The following is a 13,385-nucleotide window of genomic DNA, read 5'->3' as shown; positions in this document are numbered from 1 at the left end:
CAGTTCGGTTTTACACCCATTCAGACACATCCAATTGTCTTTTATCCAGGCCTCTATGATGTTATACAAGTTCGTCGCCATGTTGTTATCAGTGTCGTAGCACCCACTCAGCTCTACTACCAGCTGAGTGTCATCTGCAAAGTTGGTAAAGTAGGCTCCAAATTCCTCAAGCACTGTGCAGAGACACCTCAGATACAGGTTGAACAGGGGGGATACTGGCCCCTTGTGGTACACCACAACTGATGGAAATTGAGTCGGAGAATTGCTCCCCCAAGTGGATTTTAAATCTATGATCCGATAAGGATATCACCCAGCATACTTCCGATGAGATCCCATTTTAGGGACTACAAACTCCCCAACCACTTGCATATCACACGTACCCTCCAGTTTCTGCTCTTCTCATGCAAATTCAGGTGGGAAGCCTCACCACATCTCCTTGGACAGCCTGTTCTTTTGATTTCTCGTCACGACCCTTAAGTTGCGAATGGGTCCTACACCATTGGCGCCTATTTGATTTCCATGTCGTTTATCCGTTTTTTCATCTGTCAATTCCTGCCCTGAATTGCCAGCATGTGTGTGGGTATGGCATCTGGTCCGCAAGTCTGTCATCCCCCCAAGACTTTAGTTGCAAACTCCAAGTGTAGTCCTAGTACTTTACCAGTAGTGTTTCCATCCTCTTAACTTGTTCCTGTGGAAGGTATGGCTGTTGTGTCTGTCATAAAATAACATTGCCTAGACACTACCTCTTGTGTAGTGGTCGCTAGAATCAACCATGCAGACTCTTTGCCTCTAAAATAGCACACATGTATTGTGTGGTTGCACAGCAAAGGGAGCACCACTTTCATTGTTTGTGGGCTGTTGAGTGCCACATGCTACCATGATGCGTCTTTCGAGTGCTGAAACCGTCTACCCTGTAACGTATGCAGATAAACTGTAAAAGTGTGTTCCTTTCTCAGATAACTGCAGTCCAGGGGTCCTAAATGCACAGGGATCGAAAGACAAATGACACTAGCAGCAGCCCCTGCATATCCAGTATCGGCCAGAAAGCCAACCCTATCTCTGGGGGAACGAGGTCGGAGCTAGTACATAGCATGGTGCAAATCTAACCTGCACTGGAGAAGCAAGCCAGAACATTTTGCCCATTCTTTTTCCCTCAATCTGCTTTAAACGTCTTGATGTGTCTTTATGCTCCTGAATATAAATCTTGATGTGCCCTCCTGAATATACAGTCACATGCACACATAGGTATTTTTATATGGCACAAGTGGGTCTGGGAAGGGAAAAGAAACACTTGCTTTTTGATGGTGTCAAGCTAACCAGGTTCTTCTTTGCAAAAAGCAAAGAGCTAAATGGTTCCAAGCAATTTGAACCCTGACGCAGCAGTTACAGATATGCCTGATAAAGCATATGTAGAGTTGCAGGTATAGTTTGTGTACTTGCATGAGTCTGTCCATCCTCCCACTCCTCTCCTCACACCTCTTTTCTCTTTCCCGTGCTACTTCAATCACTCCAGCACACACCCCGATTCACAGCTTCAAAATTACAAATGGTACCATTCTCTCACAACCACTACCTCATCTGCACTCTGCACAAACTCTGCCACCAACTTATCCACTCTACTGACCTTCCAGCATCTGGTTCCTTTGTCCGCCTCCTCTCCTGACCTCACACATACAACCCACACTCTGTCTTCTTACTGATAGATTTTGTCCATCAGCTGTGATTTATGGATAGCGACATTTGAGCCTCATTACTCCATCTTCTCGGGTTCAGTATGTAGTCGTGGGTTAGGATTCTTCTTGGTCTGTAGACTTGTCACAGTAGGGCTGGTTTAAGAGGGTCTTCGCCGTGATGGGCCGCAGTGGCGGCAGTGAGTCTTCTGATCAGAGGTTTCGGTTTCTGATCCAATCCTTGGCAGAAGTTCTTGCTTCGCTAGATGTTCGTCCGATATCTCGATGTCCAGTTCTCTGTGAAGGTCCGCTATCCTTGTGAAGATTGGAGCTCCAGACGATATCCGCAGGGCCTTGTTCTGGACTATCTGAAGACTCTTCCGGTGTTGCTCATGGCAGGTCATCCATGCTTGGGAGGCATTAGTCAGGGTAAACCTGCACTCTGTCATTCACTCTCCTTTTTATACAGTTCTCTTCCTGGTCCTAGCCCCCGCCCCCTTTGTTCGTGAGTTCCAATGATCACTTTACTCTGTGAGCCAATCTGTGGCTACTCTTTCCCCAGGGGCCTGGTTACACAAGTGAAAATATTTTTTTTTTTAAAAGACACCCCCCAGCCCTGCCCCTTTTCCCTGCATGCGTCTGACTACAGTCTCTGCTGTTTTTTTGGCATGCTGCGTGTCTTGCGTTTCATTTTCCCTTCCACACATTTAGTTTGTTTTTTCCACTATATTGAGAGCTGGTTCCTTGTAGCTTTGTGCAGATCATATTGTAGATGACATCCCTGCGCTCCTTTTGCCTGTTTTTCTCCACCGCAAATTCTGGTCCTGGGGGGGCCCTGAAATGCAACGGAAAATGTATTGGAAGGCATTGTGAGACAGTGGTACCTGCATTTTCGTTCAACGCATGTGAGCGGGCTTGAGGACTGGGCCCTCCCAATTCCCACTTACCACCTCTGGAACAGGACTGGTATGCCCCCTGCCCCAGGTTGGGAGGGAGCCTTGCTCCACCTGTACCCTGTCAAAACGGTGGCTGGTTTCAACAAAATAAATGACTATTTTCACAGAGCAGGTGTTGTATCTAGGTGATAAATGGGTTGCCTGGTATAATTGCAGTGTTTCTGTTTTTATTCATCACTCTTCAGATTTGCACCAATCCAGACGATGAAGTGTATTCTCAGAACTTTGTTCTTTATATCTAGACAGGAGTACTACACAGTCACACGGGAAGTGTAATATTAAAAATTACCTTGAAAAAGGGAATCATTCGCGATTATTAGACCGAATGTGTGATTTGGTTGAATTTCGGCCGTTCGAAAATTTTGAACAGCTGAAAAGTTCAACCAGATCACACATGCGGTACTAAGGAGTGCGGGGGTGTCCCCTACACCCTTGCTCACTATATTGTGAGTGGAGGTTGCGGGGGTGTCCCCCGCAGCGGATTGCAAAAAGCCAAAAAGAAAAAGGAAAGGACCCTGCAGCACTGGTTCCTGATCACGCAAGTGAAAGGCAACAGTCGTCGCAGGACACAGCGAGTGGGCAGCAAGGGTATGTGTGGGGGTCAAAAGTCGGAAATGTTCAGACAAAAGGTTATTTCGAAAAAATAACTTCAGTCTTTTCTCCCTCGAACATTTCTATCTCAGACTTTCAACCCCGATCCTGAAAAAGCACTGCAGTGCAAAACCTCTCCCAATTTGAACATGGCACATATCCAAAAAGTACAAACTAACACTTGCTGACAAATTTGCAAAACGTTTGTCAAAATGCATATGTCCAGCCAGGACTTGTTTGAAGCAGATTACCTAGGAATATATGCTCTTGTGACCGATCAATCCATCTTCTTCTTTCATTTTTATCACAGGACGGATTTCTTCCATTTTCAAACTTTTTGGCACTTCCTCCTGATATCCATTCATTCGTTTGTAATCCATATTTCTTTGTTTGTGATTTGCTTTGCCTCTTGTAAGCTGTTGTGGGCTATCTCATTGGGGTTCTTCACGCTATTTAAGTGGAATAGCCCCCATATCGTAATTTTAAATTGAATTAATGCACCATCCAACCATTTTCCAAAAATACAAAATTACTATATTAGTTATGTTTAACTCTTTGTCCACTAGTGGCCACTTTGTGGTGCTTTCTGCTCAAATTGCTCTAAATTAATTTAAGCTACATGGAGTACCCCAAATAAAAATCAGCGAAATCATTGTGTGGCTCTGTTCCACAAATGTCTCTTGCAATGCCTTTCCCAATCTCTGGGTGAGTGCTCAGGCTTTCAAGTCTCAGACGTCACTTTTTCAAAGTCCAGAGGTGATACCTGCCTCACTCATTCCTAATGATACAGGCGCCAGGATGTAGCAAGCCCTCTCTCTGCTCCATTGAGCCTACGTGTAGCTTTCCAGGGTCCTGTACCCCATGACTAAGCCAGCCCTTGATGTTCTCTTGGACCCTTGGGATTCTTTTGCAGATGACGTTTGCTAGGAGAGGGGCAGGAATCCCCACTAGCCTTCTTTCTGACTGTTCTCTCCACCCCTCTCTAAACAAACATTCTGCTCCCTGACCTCCCGCTGGAGCCTCCTCCGACCTGTTGGACCTGCCTAGGGTCTGACCTGGCCCTCCAGAACCTTCTACCTCTAGGTGCCTAACATGCTTCTGGCTCTTCGCCTCTTCTCAATACCTTTTTTACCCAATCTTTCCTCCTAGTGCTTTTTTTTGCTCTTTCATTCCTAGTCGATCCCTGGACAATCTTCTTCACTCTGCTCCTCTTAAAATGTATCGCCCTCTGTCTCCTCACCTTTGCCTACCCCCCTTCTGCTGATCTGTCACCGTTTTCTTACTACTACCTCGGCCTGTTACCACCATCTCTTAATTTTCCTTTGATCTTGGTCTTCTTCCCCTTAGTTGAATCACCTACTTAAGCACTTTCTCCTTTTAGCCCACCTCCTCCACATCCTTAACTTCAATTACCACCTTCTGCCCCACTGTGGGTCTTTCTCCATCCATCTTTCTAATATTGCACCTTTCTTTAATTCCACTCCTCCTTGTTTTACTTCTTCCCTCCCTTCCCCTGTTCCTGCAGCCACCTGTCACTCTGCTCCTGGTTTTACTCCCTCCTTTTTAACTCTCACCATGTTCTTGTCCTCTGTAGAGATCAGCTCCTCCTTTCTCCTGCTGCCACTTTTCCAGCTCTCCTCTGTAGCATACTCATGTCTCCACCCTTCTTCAAAATCTCTGCAACACCTCTTGTTAGGGACTTTTACAAATGTACTGTCCGAGGCAGCACTTAGGAAAGCCCAACAGGGTTATACTACTTAGATTTAGCCTGAACCACACAAGGGTTTGGTAACATGGGGAGCAGCCAGGCTTAGTCTAAGGAGGGATGAGGGCTGTAGTGTGAGGTACAACGAACTCGGAGCATACACTTAGTCCAAAAAAACACTGATGCACTTAGAAATTATATAAGAAATAGCTATTTAATATATACACTAAGGCACTCTGTTGTAACTTTTAAGTAAGTACTATAACACAGTAAAACAATAGAAGAACACTTGGAATATTCTTTGGATAATAAAGCACAGTTGTAGTCACATTAGAATAGCTTTTTCAGAAACTAATCACATAGTAAAACCATCTGGAACATATATGCAAACATTTTCCTACTCTTATAAAATTTAGTAGCTTTGTTCCAGCTTGTCTTATAGAGTCCAACCCTATCTTATGAGAGTCTCAGTGTTCAGAGTGGCCACTGGGCCACCAGTGACTAGGGAGGGGTTGAGCAGGAAAGGCGGGCAAAACAGAGTGCAAGGTTCGGAGTGGCAGAGTCCAACAGGATTTCTTCTTGATCTGCAGGTGGGTACAAGTTAGGTTTTACAAGCCAAGAAAATCGGGATGTTTCCTTGAAGGTTTGCCCCACAGGCCAATTTCCTAAAGAAGGATTTGAGTACAATGGTTTGTCCACCTCCAAAATATTTTGGGGACCTGCAGGTGTGTGAGAAACAAGCTATCTGCAGCACACAGAATCACAGGATCAAGCAAGCAGACTCCAGGTCCGTATTACCAGGAGCAGGTCAGTACCTTCAAGTGAAGAAGCAGTTGCCGCAGGACAGTTCCAGCAGTGAGGCAACAGCAGACCCGGGCACAGGTTTCTCAGTCTTGCCGACAGAAGTAAGGGACTTCGGTGGGTCTGGCAACAGCTCTCGTGCAGACACATGCCCAGCAAAGGATAGTCGCAGTTCTGGCTTGTTCGTGTCTTTTGCAAGTTTGGTTGAAGGATGGTTGTCGCAGCAGTGGACTTTTCTCAGCCCTCGTCTTTGGTGAGGGGACTTGGGGGAGCTGGCTTGAGTCCCTGCAGGCTTAGGAGGATGCCCACAAAGTTTCAGGCGAAACCGCGGTTTTGGCGAAGATGCAGAGCGATGCAGCACAGGTCCTCGGGTATTGGTGAATTGCAGGCCGTGGTGGTCGCAGCTCTTCCAGGCATGGTGCAAATTATAGTTCATCTTGGGACTTGTTAGGCCCACCAGTCCAAGGGAGGAAGTCATCGTGTTTGGATCTTCCCTATCATTTAGAAGTTGTGGTCGGGACAGCAACAGTTACTCAGCAGGCTCTGGAAGTTGCTGGTGTCATCCTTCTTCAGAATCTTCTGTTCCAGTGGTCGACGCAGCGTTTCAGCTCCAGGACCTAGGAATTTATCCAGGAACACGGGCTGAGTCAACCAATCATGATCCATGCACCATTCAAACTTGGGTGGTGGTTTTCCAATGGGGCCAGCCAGCCTCCCAGTCTGAATCCAGGGCAAGCAGAAGCGAAGAAAGACCCAGGAAGGGTCCCGGGGGCCGCCAAACACTGCACCCTTGCCCCGCTGCAGGCTTCACCGCTGTGGGGCTGGTGCTGCTGCTTTGAATCCAGTGGGGCGTGGCCAAAATCCAGGGCACACAGAAGCGAAGACCCAGGAAGAGCCCCGGGGGCCACCAAACACTGCGCCCTTGCCCCGCATAAAACATGTATACGCTTTATTACACATTCACTAACTATGTGTACCATTGTTTACGCACTCAGAGACACATACATAGGCCGAGGAGAGAGACACTGCCAAATGAATGCATTTTAAACAGAACTCCACTGCATACAATCCAGCGAGTAGGGAGCATCCTCAGGACACTCTAGGAGAGGCGTAGGGAGCCTAGAAGGAGAAATCGCTTCACCCGGGATACACACCAGAAGCCAGGGGGTGTGAGCTAAGGTGGACAGAGGCACCTGGCAGAAGTGACAGCAGAGAGGAAACGCCACGGAAGGGGAGAAAGCTGTGAAACCCTACGCAGGACGCCCTTCAGTGGACTATCGCAGGAAAAACTGAGGGGTTCCGGGCTGGGCACCAGCCAAGACCTAGGCCGTAAGGCCCCCTTCGGAGTGTAATTCCCCCCCCCCCCCCCACACCATAATTCCGACCTGAGTGGACCAGGCTGGACCAGCAAGCCGGAGGAAGCCCAAGCGGGGCTGTAGCATGGACAGTGGGCCCAATTATGGCAAGCGGATGGTGAGGAGGAGTCTGGAGGATTTAAGGAGCCCCCGGGGGAGGAAGGGATAACCGGTAGAGGGCGCACAGCGACGAGACCGTGTAAAGCAGGGGGAACTGATCAGGACAGTCGAGAGGCTGATAAACAGCAGACACAGGAAGGCAACGGTGGGGATTTCCGTCAGGGGATAAATGACTACAAGGGAAAGGACATCGACAGGAGAAGCAGCAGTGTGACACCGAGGGGGAGCCAGGACACAGCGTGGTGGGGCGGGGTCAATGACTTGGAGAGGGAAGCTCTCCCAATACCAGTACCAGGGTTGTGTTGGAGAAGAAATGGAGAGAGAGAAAGAGCCCATGGGGCCCCACCCCAGCTCTACGGAGATAGGAAGCATCAAGAGTGACATCCGGATGATCCTGGAAGAGATCCAGGGGATGGTAACTGACATTGGTGACAAAATGGCAGGCCTGTCAGCAAAAGTGAACACGATGGAGGAGAGGCTTGAAGAGGTGGAGGCGAGTCAACCCTCTACAGACATTCTCGAGGAACAGATCGAGGTCTGGTTTCGAGATATCGAAAGAAGAGAAATGGAGCTGGGCCTCAAGCTCAATGACATCGAGACAAGTGAGAGGCGGAATAACCTCTGGTTCTTTGGTCTTAAAGAGAGGGAGGGGGAAACCCCGGCGGGATTTGAGAAGGTCCAGGAAATCATTGGATGGTCCTAGGGTCAAAGAAAGGAGTACGTGTGATCCTGGACCAAGTGCACCGGCAAGGAGGGGGTACCAGAGGACCACGCTCTGTCTTGGTGAGACTTATATATTATTACCAGGACCAAGCAAATATCGTAGAGAAGGAAACATTAATGGGAAACGATGACCACGAGGACACCAGATGGCAAAATCCCAAGACCTCTCTGTGCTGACTCTTTTGCGGTGGAAAAAGTGTGGCCCCCTCACAAAGTAGCTGCAGGAGAAAGTCGTTCGATATCTATGGGGATACCCCTTTGCCCTAATATTTGAATGGGATGGCGAAAGATTCCACCTGGTATCAGAGGAAGATATTGGGGAAAGCCAAAGAAATGCTGGTGGGACTCGGGTGGAGGGGGAATGGAGCTACCTTGGATGGAGAAGAAGGGCTAACGTAAAGGTGACAGATTTGTGGCCCACACAGAGAGCACGGCCGGCAGAGAATACAGGGGGCTAGGAAGTTTTGGAAACTGAACACCCCCTCTCCTAGAAGGAAAGTGACATGAGTGACATGGTCTGTTCGATATACTGTTAAAATTGCTCCAAGGGGACGGTGGGATCCTTGAGCAGGTCTCTATGTACCCTGTATATGACCCCGGAGGGGGAGTTTTACTTGAAGTGAAAGGGGTATGTGGAGCTAATCTGTTTTTTTGGAAGGGGGTTCGTGATGCCCAGTGTTGAAGGGTGGGTGGGATAGGCTCACAGGCAGGAAGCGAGGGGGAGTTTAAGGGAGGCTCAGAGGGGTAAAAGTTGAGGGGGGGGGACAGTTCCTTTCTCCCAGTACTGGTTAAAGAGGGCAGCATCTCTCTGAACAATGGGCAAATAGGCCAGGAGAGGGAAGGATATAGGATGAGGACTAGGGATGTGGTGGGCCAGTGATGAGGATAAAGGATGCAATGCAGGCAGGGGACAGCATTCCTGCTGGTTGGACCGACCGGTGCAGCCAATACGTCAGGGAGGCACGGTTGAATGACTCAGTTTGGGGTTGGGGGGGAGGGGGCGTTGGGAGGGATGTTCCATACAGCAGGCGTGGGGGGGGGCAAAGAAGGGATTCCCACAGAGTGACGCACAGGGTGACGGGAGAAAGGCTATGGATGAGATTCGCCTAACTATGCTAAACGTCAAGGGGTGACTTCCTAAAACAAGAGATCCCTCATAAACAACGCTTGTGGCAATCCTCTTCCTGCAAGAAACACATCATAAAAAGGGGGCGGAATCAGCAATACGGGGTAAGCAAATCTATAAAAACTTCTGGCCTCGCACAAGGACCGCAAGAAGGAAGGAGTAGGTACCATATTGGTAAAACATTTTAAGATGACAGAGATACAGGTTAAAAGAGGATTCAGGGGTCAATTTCTAGGGATAAAGGGGTGCCATGGAGAGTCGCTTATCACCTTGGTTACCTTGTATGCCCCTAATGTGGGACAGATGGGATTCCTGCGCCAGGTCTTCGAGTTTCTGGAGGGTTGGATGGAGGGAGCCACGGTGCTGGGGGGAGATTTTAACCTGGTAGTGCATCCAACACTTGATTGGTGGTCGGCTAAAGATAAAGGTCCTAAAGTGGCAGGCGCAGAGAATGCCTTCAAACACCTCCTACGGGATCATTACTGGGGGGATGTATGGCGGGGGACACTACATGGGGTGGGGGGGATACACATTCTTTTCAACCCCACACCAGACCTACACAAGGAAAGACCTGCTCTTTGTCTCTCTTGACAGAGAGGCTGAGGTGGGAGCGCCCACCGTGGAGGCAATTACCTGGTCTGATCATGAGCTGGCGGTAGCAATTTTGCTGGAGTTGCAACAACACCATGCTGAGAGACAGACTCTTCCGAGACTTCTCTGGGAAGGAGGTGCAGGCATATTTCGAGACCAACAATAACAGGGAGACCAGGATGGCAATGGTCTGGGAGGCAGCCAAAGCCACACACATTCCGGGGCCGTCCTATCGCGGAAGGCTCGCGGAAAAAGAGGGAGAGTGGTCGGATTGAGGCCAGGCTCAGGGGGGAATTGAAAGGGCGATGGTCATGGCTCCTCGGCAAGGTGGCAGATACAGGAGCAATCCTGGGCGAAATAAGAGACAAGAGCTTCATTCAGTATTAACAGGGGAGGTGGTGAAGAAGATGAGGTTCTCAAAGCAAAGGTATTACGAAAGGGGAGACAAGGTGGGGATGCTGCTGGCACACAGAGTGAGGGGGTTCAGGGCAGAAAGGAGGGTAGACGGAATCATCTGGGCTGACTGGAGTAGTGGGACCACAGGGGATGAAATTTCATCCCAGTTTGCGGAATACTATCAGATGCTCTATTCTAGACCAACAGAGCCCTCTGGGGAGAATCTAGCAGACTGTCGGCTTACTAAGCTGACGGGGGGGTGGAGAAGGGGGCCCAGGAGGGGGAGGGGACCCAGGAGGAAGTGCTGGTGGGCGATTCAGAGACTGAAGGCGGGGAAGACCCCAGGGGAGGATGGATTTACGGCAGATTTTATAAGCAGCATCAGGCCCGAGTCACTGCGCCTGTGGCGAAGTTGTTTAATTCAATCATAGGGGAGGCGGCAATTCCACCAACATTCTTCCAGGCATTAATTGCGGTCATCCCAAAGCCAGGGAGGGTCCCGACCAACTGTGCCTCGTATAGACCGATATTCCTTCTGAATGTCAATGCAAACATTTTCGCCATGATCCTTGCGACACGCTTGGAATCCTGCCTCCCATGATTCGTTCACCCTGACCAGGTGGGTTTTGTAATGAATAGACTGGGAGCAGATAACATGCGTAAGACACAACATGTCCTAACGGAAAAAGGGACAAAGAAAGGAGGGGCTCTGTTGCTAGCCCTAGATGCCAAGAAAGCTTTTTACCAGGTGAGTTGCTCCTACCTGAGGGTGAACTTGGCAAACATAAGGATGGGTCCGAGATGGATGTCCGCTCTATACTCTACTCCGACGGCCAGAGGAGCGGTTAATGGAAGTCTATCGAAAGCCTTCCCATTGCGGCGGGGCACGCGGCAGGGATGCCCCCCCCCCCCACTGCTATATGCACTGGTCATGGAACCATGGGTGACGGCGGTAGAGGAGGACGGTAGAATAAAAGGGGGTCCAGATGAGAGGGACGGAGTGTAAGATCAGTATCTTTGCCACGTGCAGTGTCTAGTTATTTGAGGTTGTTCCCGGTAGGAGAGAAATGTAGATCTTCATGGAATGCTCTTCGACTTATGTGGTGTGCTGAACTGGGTGGAGATATTTCTATGCAGGATTGGGAGGTTCTATGGAAGGTTCCAGTTAGGATGAAAATTGATCTAAATTTACGATATATTCAACAGAGGATTTTGGGCCGTCTGTTTTGGACTCCAGTTAAAATGCACAGATTTGGTTTAAGGGAGGATAGTATGTGTTGGAGTTGTTCTACGGAGGAAGGCACTTTGCTTCACATGTTGTGGAATTGTTCGAGGGTTAAAGGTTTTTGGAGTGAGGTTTTGGATAGAGTTGATTTGGTCGGGAACATCTCTTTTCCAAGGAAACCATCATCAGTTCTTTTGAAATCACCAGTGGGCACTCGTCACTTTAGCTATGCGACTCTGTGTTGGGCTAATAAGGTGTTTTTGGTGGCGACTCGTCAAATTTTACGCCTCTGGAAGACGAGAAAGAAACCAAGTATTGATGAATGGTTATCGCAGGTGCAGTTGCTCTCAAGATTTGAGAGGATTAAGTATTATGCTTTACATAAAGAAGAATTTTATAAGGAACAGTGGGAGGCTTTTAATGAACTCTATGTGTGAATTAAGTGCTGATGGGCGATGGTTTTTGTTTCAGAGTGGTTAATTTACTATTGTGTTCTTTTTATTGTGTTTGTCTTGTGTTGTGTGGTTTTGTGTTTTATTTGTTTTAATTATTTTTTTTATTTTTCCTCTTGTTTTCCTCTGATTTTTGGCTAGTTATCATTTCAAATTAGGTTTGTTGCGATTAGTAGAGATAATTGATAGGTTTTTCTTATTTATTCTGTACTATTTGTATCAACTTGTATAATGCTTTTTTCGTTTTATTTGTCGTTTTCTTGTTATCATAATTGTTGTTTTGGAATGATATCTATTTCTTTTGATAAATCTTTAAATAAAGTTGTCAAAAAAAAGTATCTTTGCACATGATTCCCTGCTCTATATTACAGAGCCGGAACGATCGGTCCCACCCCTGCTTGAAAGCCTGGTGCAATATGGGGAATCTCTGGCTTCAGGGTTAACTTGGAGAAATCGGTAGCCTTTAAGGTGGGGAGGTTAATAAAATTAATAATAATAATTTGGCATTTATATAGCGCTACAAACCCTCAGGTATCTGAGCGCTGCTTATTATTACCCACGGTGTGTGGTGCTCATTTATCGACCTCGGAAGGATGAAAGGCTGAGTTTGGCCCCGCCGGGATTCGAACCTGCGTTAGCAGACTCTGCACCGATGTCAAAGCGAGCGCTCTACTCGCTGTGCCACTTGACCGGCATATTGACCGGCAGGTTGTCGGAGGCGGAGGAGCAATATGTCGGGAGTCTGCCGTTTCGAGTTCAGGACGACTCCTTTCGATACTTGGGAGTCCAGCTGACACCTAATTATGGCGATCTGTTCCCCAGGAACTTCTTGCCACTGTGGGCAGCCGTGAAAAACGATATGGAGAGGTGGGCGAGACTGGGGATGGCGCGCTTAAATACTATTAAGATGGTGATATTACCCAAATTCCTATTCTTATTCCAGATGCTACCAGTGAAGATCCCACGGGCCTTTATGCTAAAATTTCTTAGGGCAGGAGCAAAGGAGAGGATGGCTTACAGGACTCTAATCCTTCCAAGGCGGGGGGATTGGGGGGGGGGGGGGCAGTATTCCCAGATCTGGAGACTTATAATAAAGCTGCCCAGCTTTGAGTCATGCTGGATCATTTAAACCCGCTCTCTGAAAACCAGTGGGTACCGATGGACAATGCGCTACCATCCCCAGTATCACTCAGAGAGTGGTTGTAGGTCCCCAGAGCCAGTGTTCCGCAAAGGGTCTTACTCCACCCGGTGTTGGAAGTCCTGTGGACTATGTGGAAAGAAAAGGGAGGGAAGAACAGATGGCGTACTTCCTGGCCATCACCCCTGAACTGCATATGCCCCCCACCTCCCCCCGAGGAATGAGATGGGGGATCCGCTGGCATTCCAGCTCTGGTATGAAGGGGTGGGGGGGCTATCTAGAGCTGGAAAAATGTGGGATTGCGGCACCTTCTTCCTGTTGACTAGGTTGGAAGAGCTCCTAAAAGTGGGTACTCCGATACCTGCAGCTGAGGGGTGTCCTAACAGACTCCATGCTGGGGGGATAATCTGAAAAGGGAGTTGGCAGACTTTGAGCGGATCCGCCTAACAGGGAGAGGTGCCAAGGGACTTATTGCAGGACTATATAAGGTAATCTTGCTGGTGGACCCAAAGGACCCACTCCCGGCCAGGATCAGG

The 13,385-nt window shown here is 48.5% G+C and overlaps 1 protein-coding gene across 2 annotated transcripts in view; it reads left to right on the top strand.

Moving 5' to 3' along the window:
• PRR11 (proline rich 11) overlaps positions 1–13,385 on the top strand; it is a 231,101-nt gene that overhangs the window by 85,238 nt on the left and 132,478 nt on the right. The gene's annotated exons all lie outside the window — the stretch shown is intronic.

This window comes from Ambystoma mexicanum, chromosome 9 (assembly GCF_040938575.1).
Source record: "Ambystoma mexicanum isolate Mex_15411 chromosome 9, UKY_AmexF1_1, whole genome shotgun sequence".
Lineage (NCBI taxonomy): Eukaryota > Metazoa > Chordata > Amphibia > Caudata > Ambystomatidae > Ambystoma > Ambystoma mexicanum.
Note: the sequence above shows the minus strand (reverse complement) of the source record. Positions and strands in the feature narration are given on the sequence as shown.